This window comes from Platalea leucorodia, assembly GCF_965183815.1.
Source record: "Platalea leucorodia genome assembly, chromosome: 1".
Classification (NCBI taxonomy): Eukaryota; Metazoa; Chordata; class Aves; order Pelecaniformes; family Threskiornithidae; genus Platalea; species Platalea leucorodia.
Genome location: NC_138823.1, coordinates 36824731 through 36838201, shown reverse-complemented (window position 1 = coordinate 36838201; position 13471 = coordinate 36824731). Strand labels below are relative to the sequence as shown.

The 13471-nt window shown below is 41.0% G+C and overlaps 1 protein-coding gene across 6 annotated transcripts in view; it reads right to left on the bottom strand.

Moving 5' to 3' along the window:
* The window catches only part of NCOA2 (nuclear receptor coactivator 2), a 197703-nt gene that overhangs the window by 125952 nt on the left and 58280 nt on the right, over nt 1-13471 (bottom strand). For all 6 annotated transcript variants that reach the window (XM_082318150.1, XM_082318151.1, XM_082318149.1 and 3 more), the window contains one exon: nt 259-503. The gene's annotated coding sequence lies outside the window, so the exon portion shown is untranslated. The remainder of the gene's footprint in view (nt 1-258; nt 504-13471) is intronic.

The following is a 13471-nucleotide window of genomic DNA, read 5'->3' as shown; positions in this document are numbered from 1 at the left end:
AGGTCAAAATGATTCTCCAATTCTGAAGACAACTTTGTCTCCAGCTTGGCAAAACTCAGACCTAATTTTTTTACAGCACTTAGCATTACATTGTGCTTTATATAGCACTTTCAGACCTCCAACCCCCACTGCCTCACTCACACTTACCAGTGCTCAGCACTTTTCCAAATCAAATCCAAAGATCTCAAGTCATCCGCAAGACAGCGAGACACATACAGTTAGCAAAGACACGAGAAAAGCCAGGATTAAGCAACTTACCTAGCATCACCTAGGAAGTCTGCAGCACAGCCAGGAAGAGAGTCCCGTTCGCTGGGGCAGCATGCAGCTGCGCAGAGCACCAGAACGGCTTCTGCCTCCTGCAATCCCCTGCCTCGCCTGCCACGCACGACCCGACTTCTGCTGGAAGTGAGGCAGGGGTACTACAGAGAACAGCCTTCTCCACCGCATCAACCGGATTCATTCCCAGAGGAAGGCCATCCTGTGCATGGAACGAAGCAGGGGTCCTGCGGGAAAAAAAAACCAGCACGTCAGCGCATGGTTAAATACCATTGAACTGTAAAGCTTCCTCACAAGGGGCCAAATGAAAGAGCTTTGCAAAGACAAGCTCAGTTTTTGACGTTCCTTGACTTGGACACTGCCACACTGCAAAAATGTTTGCATTCGCCATGTCTAGAAAAAAGAAATTGAGACATCAGACCTTGTAGGGCGGGGTCACACTGACACCTACAAAGAACAGCAGTGGGGTCGAAATCTTCAGGTATACCGTGCAGCTCTTGTGGCAAAGGAGTAAACTGGTTGCAAATGCAAAACAATTCTCTGCATGGGGACTAGCCATAGGTGATGGTTAAAAACATATTCTCAAGGAGCTCCTGCTGAAATCAAAGAGTGTTTATTTATATTCAAAGATCTCTATAGAAAAGGACCTTCCAGAACAAACTCCTCTGCTTGTTTTCCTCAAGCCGTATCCTCTGGCCCATGTTGATTTAAGCCCTGGTCCTTCTTCATTCCCACCTTCAGCGTCCTTGCCGAGTCTCTCCTCGCCCCCACTCCCCAAGGCTTTTCACCTCTCCTGGCTCGGTCACTTCCAGGCTTGGCCAGCAGTGCCACGTGCTCCCCTTGACTCCCCCTCCTTCCTTCCCCAACACACCGTCGTGTTAACTCTCACTCTCACCCCAGGTCTCTCTCCCCTGTTCACAGTCTACAGTATTTGGGGGCCAGGACCATGCCAGGGCCTCGTGCGTGCCAGTGCCCCATGGGTCTGCTTGTGGCTCTCAGGCGCTGGGGTACAGGCCATCGGCTTCCCCTCTCCTTCCAGGCCATGCAGCTCTCACATGCTCAAGACGGGATGTGAGAACTGTGATTTCTTTAAAAGGTAACAGTTTGGTTAGATCTGAGATTTTCGCAGTGCTGACAAAGGCAAAACCGTGACTCATAAGCCCCTCTTCTTCTCCAGTGCCTATCACCAGCTCACCAGCACTTCCCACACTGCCATCTAACGCCTGGTCTCTGCTTCAGACAGAGGCACACAGAGCATTTCCAAAAAGAGGTTCTTTTTGGGAAACAAACAAACAAACAAACAAACCCCCCCCCAAAAAAAACAAAAAACAAACCAAACAAACCTACAATGAGAAATATCTTTTTCCACACATTCTTACAGATAGCTAAATAATTTTGGCAGGAACAAAAATTAAGCTAGAGTCAACTGCCTAGCCCCAAAGGCTAATGTTTTGCAAAGTTATAAAAAACTCCAACCAGTATCTTATACTGGGAAGCGTCAGGCAGCCTTCCTTACTGCAATTCCTGGCACTCCCCTTTCAGCCCTTAATAGCCTAAGTCATTCAGCTCGCTGAAATGAGAACTGTGCAACCATTAACAGCCGAGACCAGTGGTCAGACTGAGGAGTAGCGGCTGTGGGTGGACAGTGCCGGAGCGAATGCCATGCAAGCTGCTTTTGTCTTCACCATCAGTTTTGTTGCATGCCTACAACCGATGTTCAAACAGCATCATCAGACACAGTCCAGCTAGCATTTCTTCGGATGCCACCGTTTTCATCCTAGAGGTACCAATGCTTGCCTGAAATGCTACAGCTGCTCACAAAATACTTCTAGGCCACAGAAATCCGAAGTAAAATGGGTTAGCTTCATTCCCAATGAAGGCCATGCACAGCTAACAAGAGATAATTTAAGCAAATCCATTTCACTTCACATTTGCAGTAAATTAGGGGCAGTCGTGTATCAGTTACAAAAAGGAAGGGTAACTTCGCACAATATTATTGCTTGTGATCATCTGCCCCTGCCTGGAAGGGAAATAACCTTCTTGTATGAAACGCTGGGAAACTTTTTCTTTCCTGTTCTCTATTTAGCAGTTATTTATACCTGCATGAAAAACAAATGCAGCCTACTGTCAAGTAATATACAGAAAGAGGAAAACCTCTCAAAACAGACAACATATTCTTTTAGAGCAAAATCCAATTTACAGTTTGGGGTTGGTTTTTTTTTTGTTTGGTTGGGTTTTTTGGGGTTTTTTGGGTTTTTTTTTACTGAGCTCTTTATAGCAAACAAGACAACAATTTCTCAATGGATCTTGTAAATACTTCTGTACAAACATGGTCCAGAAGAGCAGACCAAGAAAAGAGAAAAACAATGTCACATGCTTACGGATGGATGCAAATTATAGTACGGATTAAATGCACTATGACATTTATTTTTCAATAAGAAATAATTATTTCCAAGGCATGACTAACTATTCCTGTGAGACCATATTTAGTCTAGAGACATCTGATGTACCTAATTTTCAAAAAGCACTTATTAACTATGGCAAAAAAAGTATGTGACCCACATGCATACTCCTAGAACATCCATGTTTATTCTTATGAAAATAAATTGAGAAGCTTCAACATCAGTGTGTAAAACAAAATGAAGCATTAAAAGCACATTTCCGCTTTCAAAAATTACTAATAAATAATTCTATTATATCTTGAATTCAATTTAAGTAATGAAACCGGCCATGAAGCATCTATAATAGCTAGATTATTTTTTTTAAGGCCAGAATAATTATCTGATCACTAGTTACAGTTAAGATGAAAAATACAATTAGGTTGCATGAAACTTCAGTACTTCAGTGTACAATCATGGAAACTACACGAAACTTCTTCCTTAAAAAAGAGAGCAGAATTTCATGCACTATTTCATTTGGCAGAGTATAACATATTTGCTGTCAGCAAAGGACTTTTTTCAATGAAGAAAAAGGAAAAGAAAGTACTTCCATTCATACAGCATTGCCCAATGATGAGAAATATCAGGCACTGGTAGTTGTCTCTCAACTATAAGCAACTGTAATAGATTTAGTTCCTACTAACCACTATATAGTGTTCCTAAAAACTAATCTAAAAGCCAGCAGACCTCCAAAAATGCTAGGTTAGTTTATGTTAAACAAACAGATAATTATTTTGTCATTGAAATCAATATTTATGGGCTAAAACACTACATCAAGTAGGAAAGCTTTAATGTAAAACAAATCATAAAACACTGATAATGGAAATGCTTGCAAAGGCTCTAGGACTGCATGTATTTATATAAGATTTGTGAATATATAAACACTCAGTTATATACATCAAGAAAAAGGTGAGGCTCAGTGCAGTGAACTAATCATCAAAAAGACTAATCTTCCTTAGGACAAGTGTATTCTTACAAGGACTTAAGCCAGCTGGCTGAAGTGTATTGAACATCTCGCCCAACAGCAAAGATCCATCAAAGACCATTAATTCATTGTAAGGTAAGATTCTCCCCCTCCTTTTTTTTTTTCTTTAAAAAGTACTTTCCAGCATTTTTGAAGTACAAGTTACTCCCTGAAAACCTTTAGTAGCTTTTTGTTACTAATACAATTATCACAAAAGCCACACTACAATGCAAATAGCATCTTTGCTATAATCAACATACTGGCATCATTTGATGAGGGATTCTTCTCTACATAGTAAAATTAATTCTGTTATTAAGTTTGTTTAGGGAAGCTGTTCTTTAAATTATCATAAGGAACATAATTTCCTACAACACTACAATCTTTCAATCATCAAAAATCCCAAAATCATGCTTCCCTTTTTAATTTCAAGAAATATCTCAAAGAATTGTAATATCCAATTTAACTACTGCTACCCTAGCATCAACACAGAAACTACTTCATGCATTGATCAACATGTATAGTGTAGTTTACTCTTTTATTTCAATCTGTTCAAATAACATGACACAATGAGCTCAGTATAAAACATTATGGTTCTTATGCAAATAAACAGACTCCCACATTAAGGTTACTGCTCCACAATACATTGCACGCAGCTCCTCACAGCTTGTCCTCACAGTGAAAAGTAGATTAAAATGGAATAGCAACCTTATACCTGTATTCCATTCATTTTATTGAATTAAGGCATATTATTAAAAAAAAAAAAAATCAAAGAAATCTGAGTTACCAATACTGACAATAGCATCTAGAACTTCCCACTGCTGTGGCACAGCATCCTTAATCTTGTGGCTCGTTATCATATGAAAAGAAGCCTGTGACTTGGAAGCCAAGTCTGACACAAGAAGCACCCACAACACCCTCTACTGCTAATCCCATCCCCAGCACCATCGCAAGTTGAAGGGAATTTAGCTTCAATTAAATATTTTTAAGGTTGAATGCCTCTTCCATTCTTTACCAAGCGCCTAGGGAAACACTGGGTGCAAAGTGACTCAAAGTATCAGGGCTTTATGGACATCAAGTCATGTCCCCCACTGACTTTCTTAGGATCTGTGGCAATTTCCAGCACCTCAAACACTGTTCTGACTGGTTTTAGTTGGTCACCTCATAAGCGCTTATTTTATACCAATATTTAAGCTCATCTCACTTCATGTACTCTACAAGAGAATTTGTTTTTCTTAGTCTATGAATGGCAGTGCCAAAAATAGCCGCAGAGCAAATAGTAAAGGGTATATAGTAGTATGTTATCCATATGATATAAACCAAAATGAATCTACTTATAGTCTGTTAAGTTTTCAAAATAATGCACTTATGTCTCAGATTTGTGAAAACTGGAAGTTACATACCTATGTGTGATTTTACTTCTTTTTTATTAAATCAGAGAGCTAGAAAAGCAAAACTGAGTAACAGCACAGGTATAAGGCTATCTTACATAGAAGGCTAACAGAAAGTCCTTAGAATAAATGCAAATACACCTGTAGTATTCTCTGGCCACTGAACTGGCTCTTAGGCCATACCTCAGAGTGAAGATGACTCCTGGCACACATTTGGCAGTACTGCACCAAAGCAAATCTTTTAAAGTTATCCCCCTCTTATTATCGTGGCTTAGAACAGGAATACACTGTGACCATTTATTTTTGTGAGAAAAAAACCCTTTTTGCTACAGGGTTTTATGACTATTTTTAAACTATGCTTTAGTTTTCACGTAGGTAACTTTCAGAAATTCAAAAATACATTATAAAATTAATACATTTGCCAAAGACACAGGAAAGTTCTCCATTGAGCAGAGAATAAAAAAATAGGAGAATGGAGAAATTTTATTGCTCCTGAACATAAAAAAAATGCATGTCACACACAGGTTCCTTAATAAAACAATGATCATTAAACTCTATTGTACTGTTTGTGCCTAATTTGTGAGATTCTTTGAATAAAATATCCTTTTTTATACCATCTTGCCATTCCAGTAGTGTGCTTAGCTCCAGAAATTGTAGGTTTTGAGCCTGAAACCCATGATGAGAAGGAGAGCAAATGTGGGTTTGGTGCCTCAAAGCTTGACAGCTCTGATCTAATATGCTAATTTCTCCTCTACCCCCTGGGCTACATTTGTAAAACTTAATAATCTCCTTTTTGATATCTCTTATTTAAACCCACAAATCCTTCCTCTCACGGAAATACCACAAACACCACATTATTCTGGACAGAAATGTTCAAAGTATGCTCTTACACCACGGTGTTGAGCCAACCTAACAGCTAACAAAATCTGACATAAAACTATTCACTGGTTTTTTGTATATTAGCAAACTGCATCAAGGGCTGAGAGAAGTTTTACAGCCAGCAAGACAGGGGGACAACATGACAACCTGGCCAAGACTGTGGAGAAGACAGGGAAAAGGAAAAGGACTTTAGTTTCCAGAAGTCACCAGTTTTTTGCCCTTATTAGATTAGCTCAACTTATCCTGACATACCAAACCTTCTCACTCATCTGTCGATGCTTCTCCACTTTGCTTAGATAGATTAACACTTGCTAGCCCAAAGACTAGAAATCAGGCATGTTTGCTGTCAGGTGAGTGTATTTGTCTAAGCTAGACAACCCCCCTGAACCACGTATAGAATCACAGAATCGTAGAATCGTTAAGGTTGGAAAAGACCCTCAAGACCATCGAGTCCAACCATTAACCTATCACTGCCAAGTCCACCACTAAACCATGTCCCTAAGCACCACATCTATCCGTTCTTTAAATACCTCCAGGGACGGAGACTCAACCACTTCCCTGGGCAGCCTGTTCCAATGCTTGACAACACTTTCGGTGAAGAAGTTTTCCCTAATATCCAACCTAAACTTCCCCTGGCGCAGCTTGAGGCCATTTCATCTCGTCCTATCGCTTGTGATTTGGGAGAAGAGACCAACCCCCACCTCACTACAATCTCCTTTCAGGTAGTTGTAGAGAGCAATAAGGTCTCCCCTCAGCCTCCTCTTCTCCAGGCTAAACAACCCCAGCTCCCTCAGCCGCTCCTCAGAAGACTTGTGCTCTAGACCCTTCACCAGCTTTGCTGCCCTTCTCTGGACACGCTCCAGCACCTCAATGTCCTTCTTGTAGTGAGGGGCCCAACACTGAACACAGTACTCGAGCTGCGGCCTCACCAGTGCCGAGTACAGTACATCACCTCCCTGGTCTTGCTAGCCACACTATTCCTGATACAAGCCAGGATGCCATTGGCCCTCTTGGCCACCTGGGCACACTGCTGGCTCATGTTCAGGCGGCTGTCGACCAACACCCCCAGGGCCTTTTCAGCCAGACAGCTCTCCAGCCACTCCTCCCCAGGCCTGTAGTGTTGCATGGGGTTGTTGTGACCCAAGTGCAGGACCTGGCACTGAGCCTTGTTGAATCTCATACAGTTGGCCCGGGCCCATTGATCCAGCCTGTCCAGGTCCCTCTGTAGGGCCTTCCTACCCTCCAGCAGATCGACACTTCCACCCAACTTGGTGTCATCTGCAAACTTACTGAGGGTGCACTTGATCCCCTCATCCAGATCATCAATGTACCTCTGCCCTGCAGCCCAATGACTATCGCCATCTCCTGTCTCTCTCCTACCGAGGGTGAAGAATCTCTGAATAGCCCAAATAGCAGTTTCCAAACTGTATTCCATGGTCGATAGCCACGGTAAGTGATCTATAGTCTGGTAGAACTGTATCGTACACCATAATTATAAATGCCTAAATTTCACAGGGTTATAGCAGTAGCCAGTGAGAAAATTTAGTAACAGGGGGGAACACCCTCAAAAACTTAGGGAAACACCTAGTGATAAACCTTGCCTGGTCTGGGTCCTTGTGCAAGAACTGAAGAAAGCCCCCAGTAGAGTCAATGGCCAGAGCAAGCCCCACTCTTTATCTATGGCCTCAGTGGTACTTTGCTCATCTTCAGCCAGTGTGGCTAGACACCACGAACACCACACACTTAATACACTTCAAGCTGGACAGTGCAGCAGTTATGGAAGTTTTTCTAAGTCTTTCAGCAAAGAGGAAAAAACAACAACAGCAACTTCAGTATTTTGGTTCAAACTGAGCTGCCTGGTTTGTATTATTTTTGGATTTCTTGCCAAGCGTCCTTTTTTTTTTTTTTTCCTTTAAGCCAGCTCACCAGCAACTCACTATGGAACCTGGACGAAGAAACAGCTTCTTTATCACAAAGTCTCCCCAAATGTGTAACGGTTTTAATACTTACGTCCAGTGGCAGTTACAACACAGAAAACAAAGAATCATTATATAGTGATCCCATGAATTTCTGAGTAAAAAGAATGCACGACACTTAAATACAAGTCTAAAATGAGATAATTCTACTCAATTTACTGAAAAATCAGGTAGCAGATACTATGTGTATGTATTTATATAGATATATACACATGTATATATAAAACTATAAAGCATATATAATATATATAATTTCTAATGCTGGCTAAAAAAAGCTGCCCCAAAAATGCTACTCAGTTATTCTAAAAATCAAAACAGCTACAATGTTATGACTAAATTTGATGATTCATTTTCTTTTTTGGTTCCAGGATCTTTCTGTAGACACCCCCAAAAATGAGGAAACTGCTTTTGTTCCTGCTGAACACAAATGGAATAAGTTGCTTCTCTCACAAGAGAAAAAATATTTTAATTGTTTCAAGTGTTCCTGAAGTGCAAGTGAAAGCAAATGGAAAAGCTGCCGTATCTACAGCTCAGTGCAACTGCAGTCCACAGCTTTCACCAAGTTAAAGTACTGCTCTCATGCAAGGTAGGGTGCAAAGAAATTCTGACTACATATAAATTAAAGGAGGTAAAGAGAGCTTCACACTTTGCTACAACTGTCTGTCACACTCATGGCACCTCTTCAGAGTGCCCTGAACACCCCCATGCCACATTTCCATCCTCTCTTTCACAGACTATTGACCCACCTCATCCACTCCTTGACTCACATGAGCACTACTCCTCCCTTCAGCCACTTTTTGGGAAGCTAAGGGCCTTTTATATGACTGCTACCTGACTGGTTTCTAACCAGGCAGGCGAGTTTTACTACTGTCTTAATGACTGCAAATGAGATGACTGAATTTTCCAGTTTTCTGGGTAGCCACTCCACCAGGGGATGTGTGGAAACACCGGCGCGCACGCCTGGCCATGGCCTTGCAGACTCCCAGCTCTTGCACCACATCCGTGGCGTACCCTTGGCGTGGCTCGTACCACTGCACACGCACAGGGCATCTGAGCACGCAAACCCATCATCTTTAGATCTTTTTTTTTTTTTTTTTCTCCCCAGTAACTGGTCATCTGGCATGCCTAACTCTGTTTTTCTCCTCTCGCATGTCAGCAGGACAGTCAGCCTCCCATCCCTGTCAATAGCTTGCAAAAGGTTTTGTAAAATCATCCTTTGGTAACACCAGGGCTTCCCACCTCACATTTCTTCTACCTCCTCTTTCACCCCACTTCCCATGCACCCCAAATCCTCGTTCCCATCTATCTTCCTTCTGTTCAGGAGGTAGGTCTTTCAGAGTGCCAACTTTTTGAGCTGCACTAGGACGGGCAGAGAGGGAGCTGGGGATATTATGCTGGAAGGTGTTAATGGCCACCATCAAATGCTTCTTTGATCTCCAGACAATTACAGAGCTGGGCCTGCTTACCAGATGCAAGGGGCTCTCTCTTTCCCCTGTTTCTTCCTTCTGCATCCCAGACGGACAGAAATGCCATCAACTTGAGTGCAAGGCCCTATAAACCAATTATAGGTTTATTTTGAATTTATAAAGAAAAGGACTATTTTGCTTTCATAGCAGATGTCAGAAAGAGTTTGCAAACCAAAAGTTTAACTCTGAATGAGACTCTTGTAACAACTCCTGTCTGCTTAAGAGCTGCCTGAAAATATGCAGTTTGATTGCTGAAGTTTAACAACACGAAGTTGTCAAAAGTTCTTATCACAATCATACATAAAAAAGAGCCTTTTTTTAAAGCTTCAAATACTAGACAAAAAGCATATGAGATTGTTTTAGTGCTTTCTACTAATTAGTACTGCTTTTATTATACAGGGCAAGAAAATGACAATTTTTTTCCTAAACTGGCAGTGAACAGCCAATTCAGTAAGCTGCGTTTTTGTTTTCTGTGACAGGGCAGTGGAAAAATCTCTTTCATTTATTAGGTCTGCAGAGACCAAAACTGGCTGGGTGTCAAACCTGCTTTGTAAAACCCCAGATCCCTTCAGCCATGTGTAGATTCCTTAATTCTTTACAACCTGTTATCAATATCAACTTCACAAAAGACAAACCTTTGGTGTCTTCCAACGAGTGTTACTGCAACCCTTTATAAAAAGGGTGCAAAAACCTGAACTGACAGTTCAACATAGAAAGAAAAAAAACCCTAATGGCAGCGCCAAATTAAATTCTTATTAAAATCTAAGATCTCATTGATTTTTTTTTTTTGCTAGGTGAGCTTTGCATAAGGATACAAAACGAGATCTCCTACAATGGTGGATAAGCAAGCTGGATAACCATTTAAATTTTAGTAACTCTGATTGCTCCAAGCCCCACTGCATGCATCTACGCTACGTAAAGTGCCAGTTTCATCACCTCACTCATGACTGCAGGGTAGCCAAAACTTGTCACGGGGACAGACAGGGCAAGGCCTTAAGCTGAAAGGGTGCCGATGGCAACCTGATAGAAAAATGAACTCTTCTTTAGAAGATGGGGCTTTCAGGAAGGAAGAAAACTACCGGGTGGAGTGATTGACTTGCTTTTAACTACAACAAGGATAGACTCCTAGATGGCTTTGATGAACTGACTAAAATGTGCTGCCTTGTTAAAAAGGTATTTCTCACATCGAATCAGGTGCACACTAATATTACATCCAGGGAAAAATATTAAACTTCCATTTTCAGTAAACACAGCAAACATCGCATTCTTACACTTTCTATAGCAGAAGTTTATGACTAACAGCACCCGCAACACTTTTTAATCTCAGACTTCAAAACTGAAAGAACTAATTAATCATTTTATTCAACTGAAATATTCTCGCTATGCTAAGACTGCTCTGTATCTGTCTATACTGACAGCATTTGCTTGAATTGTCCCATTTTTTCAGCAATGGATTCTACTGCATTCTTTAAGGTACAAGGAACTGCAAACTAACTCACAAATGTTTCCCACATTATTAAGTACTATAAATAATTATTTTACCATTGAAACAAGCAATTCTTGTGAAACATTCAGTATGCTTCACATAAGCTATAAGTCTAGCATCCTCATTCAGCACTAGGTTTGCAATGTTGCACACTTCCATCTGACACAAACGTGAACATTAGCTGTCTTAACAATAACCTTCCGTGCAAGTTACATGTATTTATCAATACAGATAAACATGCAAACAGGCACATGATTTTCTTCAAAGTTTAATAAAATCTTCAGGGTCTTTAGGTCTCCTGAAAGTACGTGTGATTTTTATCACCGCCACATAAACATTCCTCTTTAATACTCCTCTCCTCACTATGCAGCCTGCAGATCACAGGAGCACAGAGACTCTGAACTTAGTTTTATTTGCACAAAGAGCACAGGGAATGTTACACAGCACCATTTCTCATATGGAGAAAGAGTGAATCTGTACTCCTCGCACACAGATTTGCCAGTTCAAACTTCAGCCATAATTTGCTGATAGCTTGAGGGTAAGGAGTAAAAATCTTAGAAGTAAACAAACCCAGCATTCATGAATACAACATAGAAACAATTTAGCACCATTTTAGGAGTACAAAGTACAAATGTGGCTCATCTACGTTTTAAAAATCTGCTGCAAAACATTAAAACTCTCCTAATCTTTGTCCCTCACTTGAAGCAAAACAGCTTTGTGTTGCCTCTAAAAATAGGGAGGGAGTAGTGGCGGATGGGAAGGGGAGAGAATAAGAGGATAAGTGGGAGTGAGAACCGATACACCATACTGACATTAATTTATAAAAAGACCAGTGAATCGTATTCTTAGACTATGGCTTTCCTAACAAAGTCAGGCACATTCTCAATTATCAAATAAAAAAGGTCATCCTGTACTTTTTATTTTGTACATGCACATGCAAAGGAAAAAAGGAAAAGTTTCGTTTCATCTGTTACCAAAACCATCATTCTGCAGTCAACACTCTTAATGAAATACAGGCCAAAGGATTAGTCAGAGCAGATTCATGGAAAAACAAAGAAAATCTGTATGCAAATACAAGCCTACCACACAACTAAACCCAAGAACAAATCCTGCTCGAGTACCTCTGAATACTGTCCTACAAGGCTCCCTGCAATGGCTTCCACTCACCCCACTTCCACAGCAATTAGCAGCAACTTTAGTAGCCACTGCCCTGAAGAAGACAAATAATACTAATATCATTAAAGCATTAATTTAAATATTCTAAATAACAAATGTGTCAGAAATACAGTCCATATGTCTTAAAAGTATTAAGAAGATTCTGTCCTTTTTTTTAGGGAAGGAGCAGACAGGGGCCTGCTGGGGAAGGCTACAGGGGAAGCTATAGAGCAGGCTATTGGGCTATAGGGAAGGCTGCTGCAGAGCTACTGCCCAGCTGGGAAGACAAGTTATTTGAAAGCTATGGTGTTACAAACAAGCAAAGAAAGTCCAACCTATTGTGCTTGTCACAGGAAAACTCATCTGTCGTGATGAGCCAGAGGCTGGCTGACGGATGGGCATGAGCATGGAGCATCACCACCGCAGGCCTGGCCCCGGAGAGGCGGAAGCAGCAACCCAACGCCTTCCACGGCTTAACGTTAGGCCCATCTCAGCTGGGGCTTTGCGCGAGTAAATATGACTCTAGGAGTTTTTCTCAGAGGGTTATTTTTAAATACCTGACCATATGAGCTTCCTTGGAATAGGAAAAAAGGGGAGGCAAAACTAAACAGTCATTACATATATGTTTAAATATAACATTAAAAAAACCACAAGATATTTAAACTGACTAGAAATGTTCACTTTCATTTTAATTTTAAAGTTGGCAATGGACTTGGACCAAAAAAAGGTTATATTCTGTCCGAGATGGAGCAACATGAAGTTTCTAAAACCAGTCTTTACAACAGTTCAGGGCGGGGGGGGACAACGACGACGACACTTGCTCAAAATCTTTCGCTTAGAAAAGTAGCAATTTGGGTTTGAGTCCTTATTCAGAGATATGCTAAAGTCACTCAGAGCTGGAAGAGAAAGCTCAAGTAGGAGAGGGAACAGTACTAAGTGCACAACAGGAGCATGTGGCTGTACAGAGTTCGGTTAACAGCAGCAACATCAACAAATAAGTTCGGGAGGTTTCACCCTGAGTATTCTCAATACTACTTTCCCTGCAAGAAGCATCTGCACTGATGCCAAAAAGGCACTTGTAAGTCTTTATCTACTTCTGTTTCAAAATATAGACATAAACACATCTAGGTCTATGTAAATCATCTCGAAAGATGCAGTGTGATGCTTGGAGAACACATGGTCACAAGCATCATCAAGTGAAAAGGCTGAGACCCAGAAACACTTACAGCTAAAGGCACCTGATAGTGTTTGACTGCTGGGAATCTAACAACTGTATTTTTCCAGCAGTACCTCTTAACATATTTAGAATCAAATTCCATAATGCTACCTAAAATCACAAAGCAAGTAACTGCTTGAGAACATGCTTTCAGTATACAAGAACCATATTTCTGCCTATAGAGAAAAGTATCTGTATAGCAATTAATCTCAAATCAACAGTCCCTT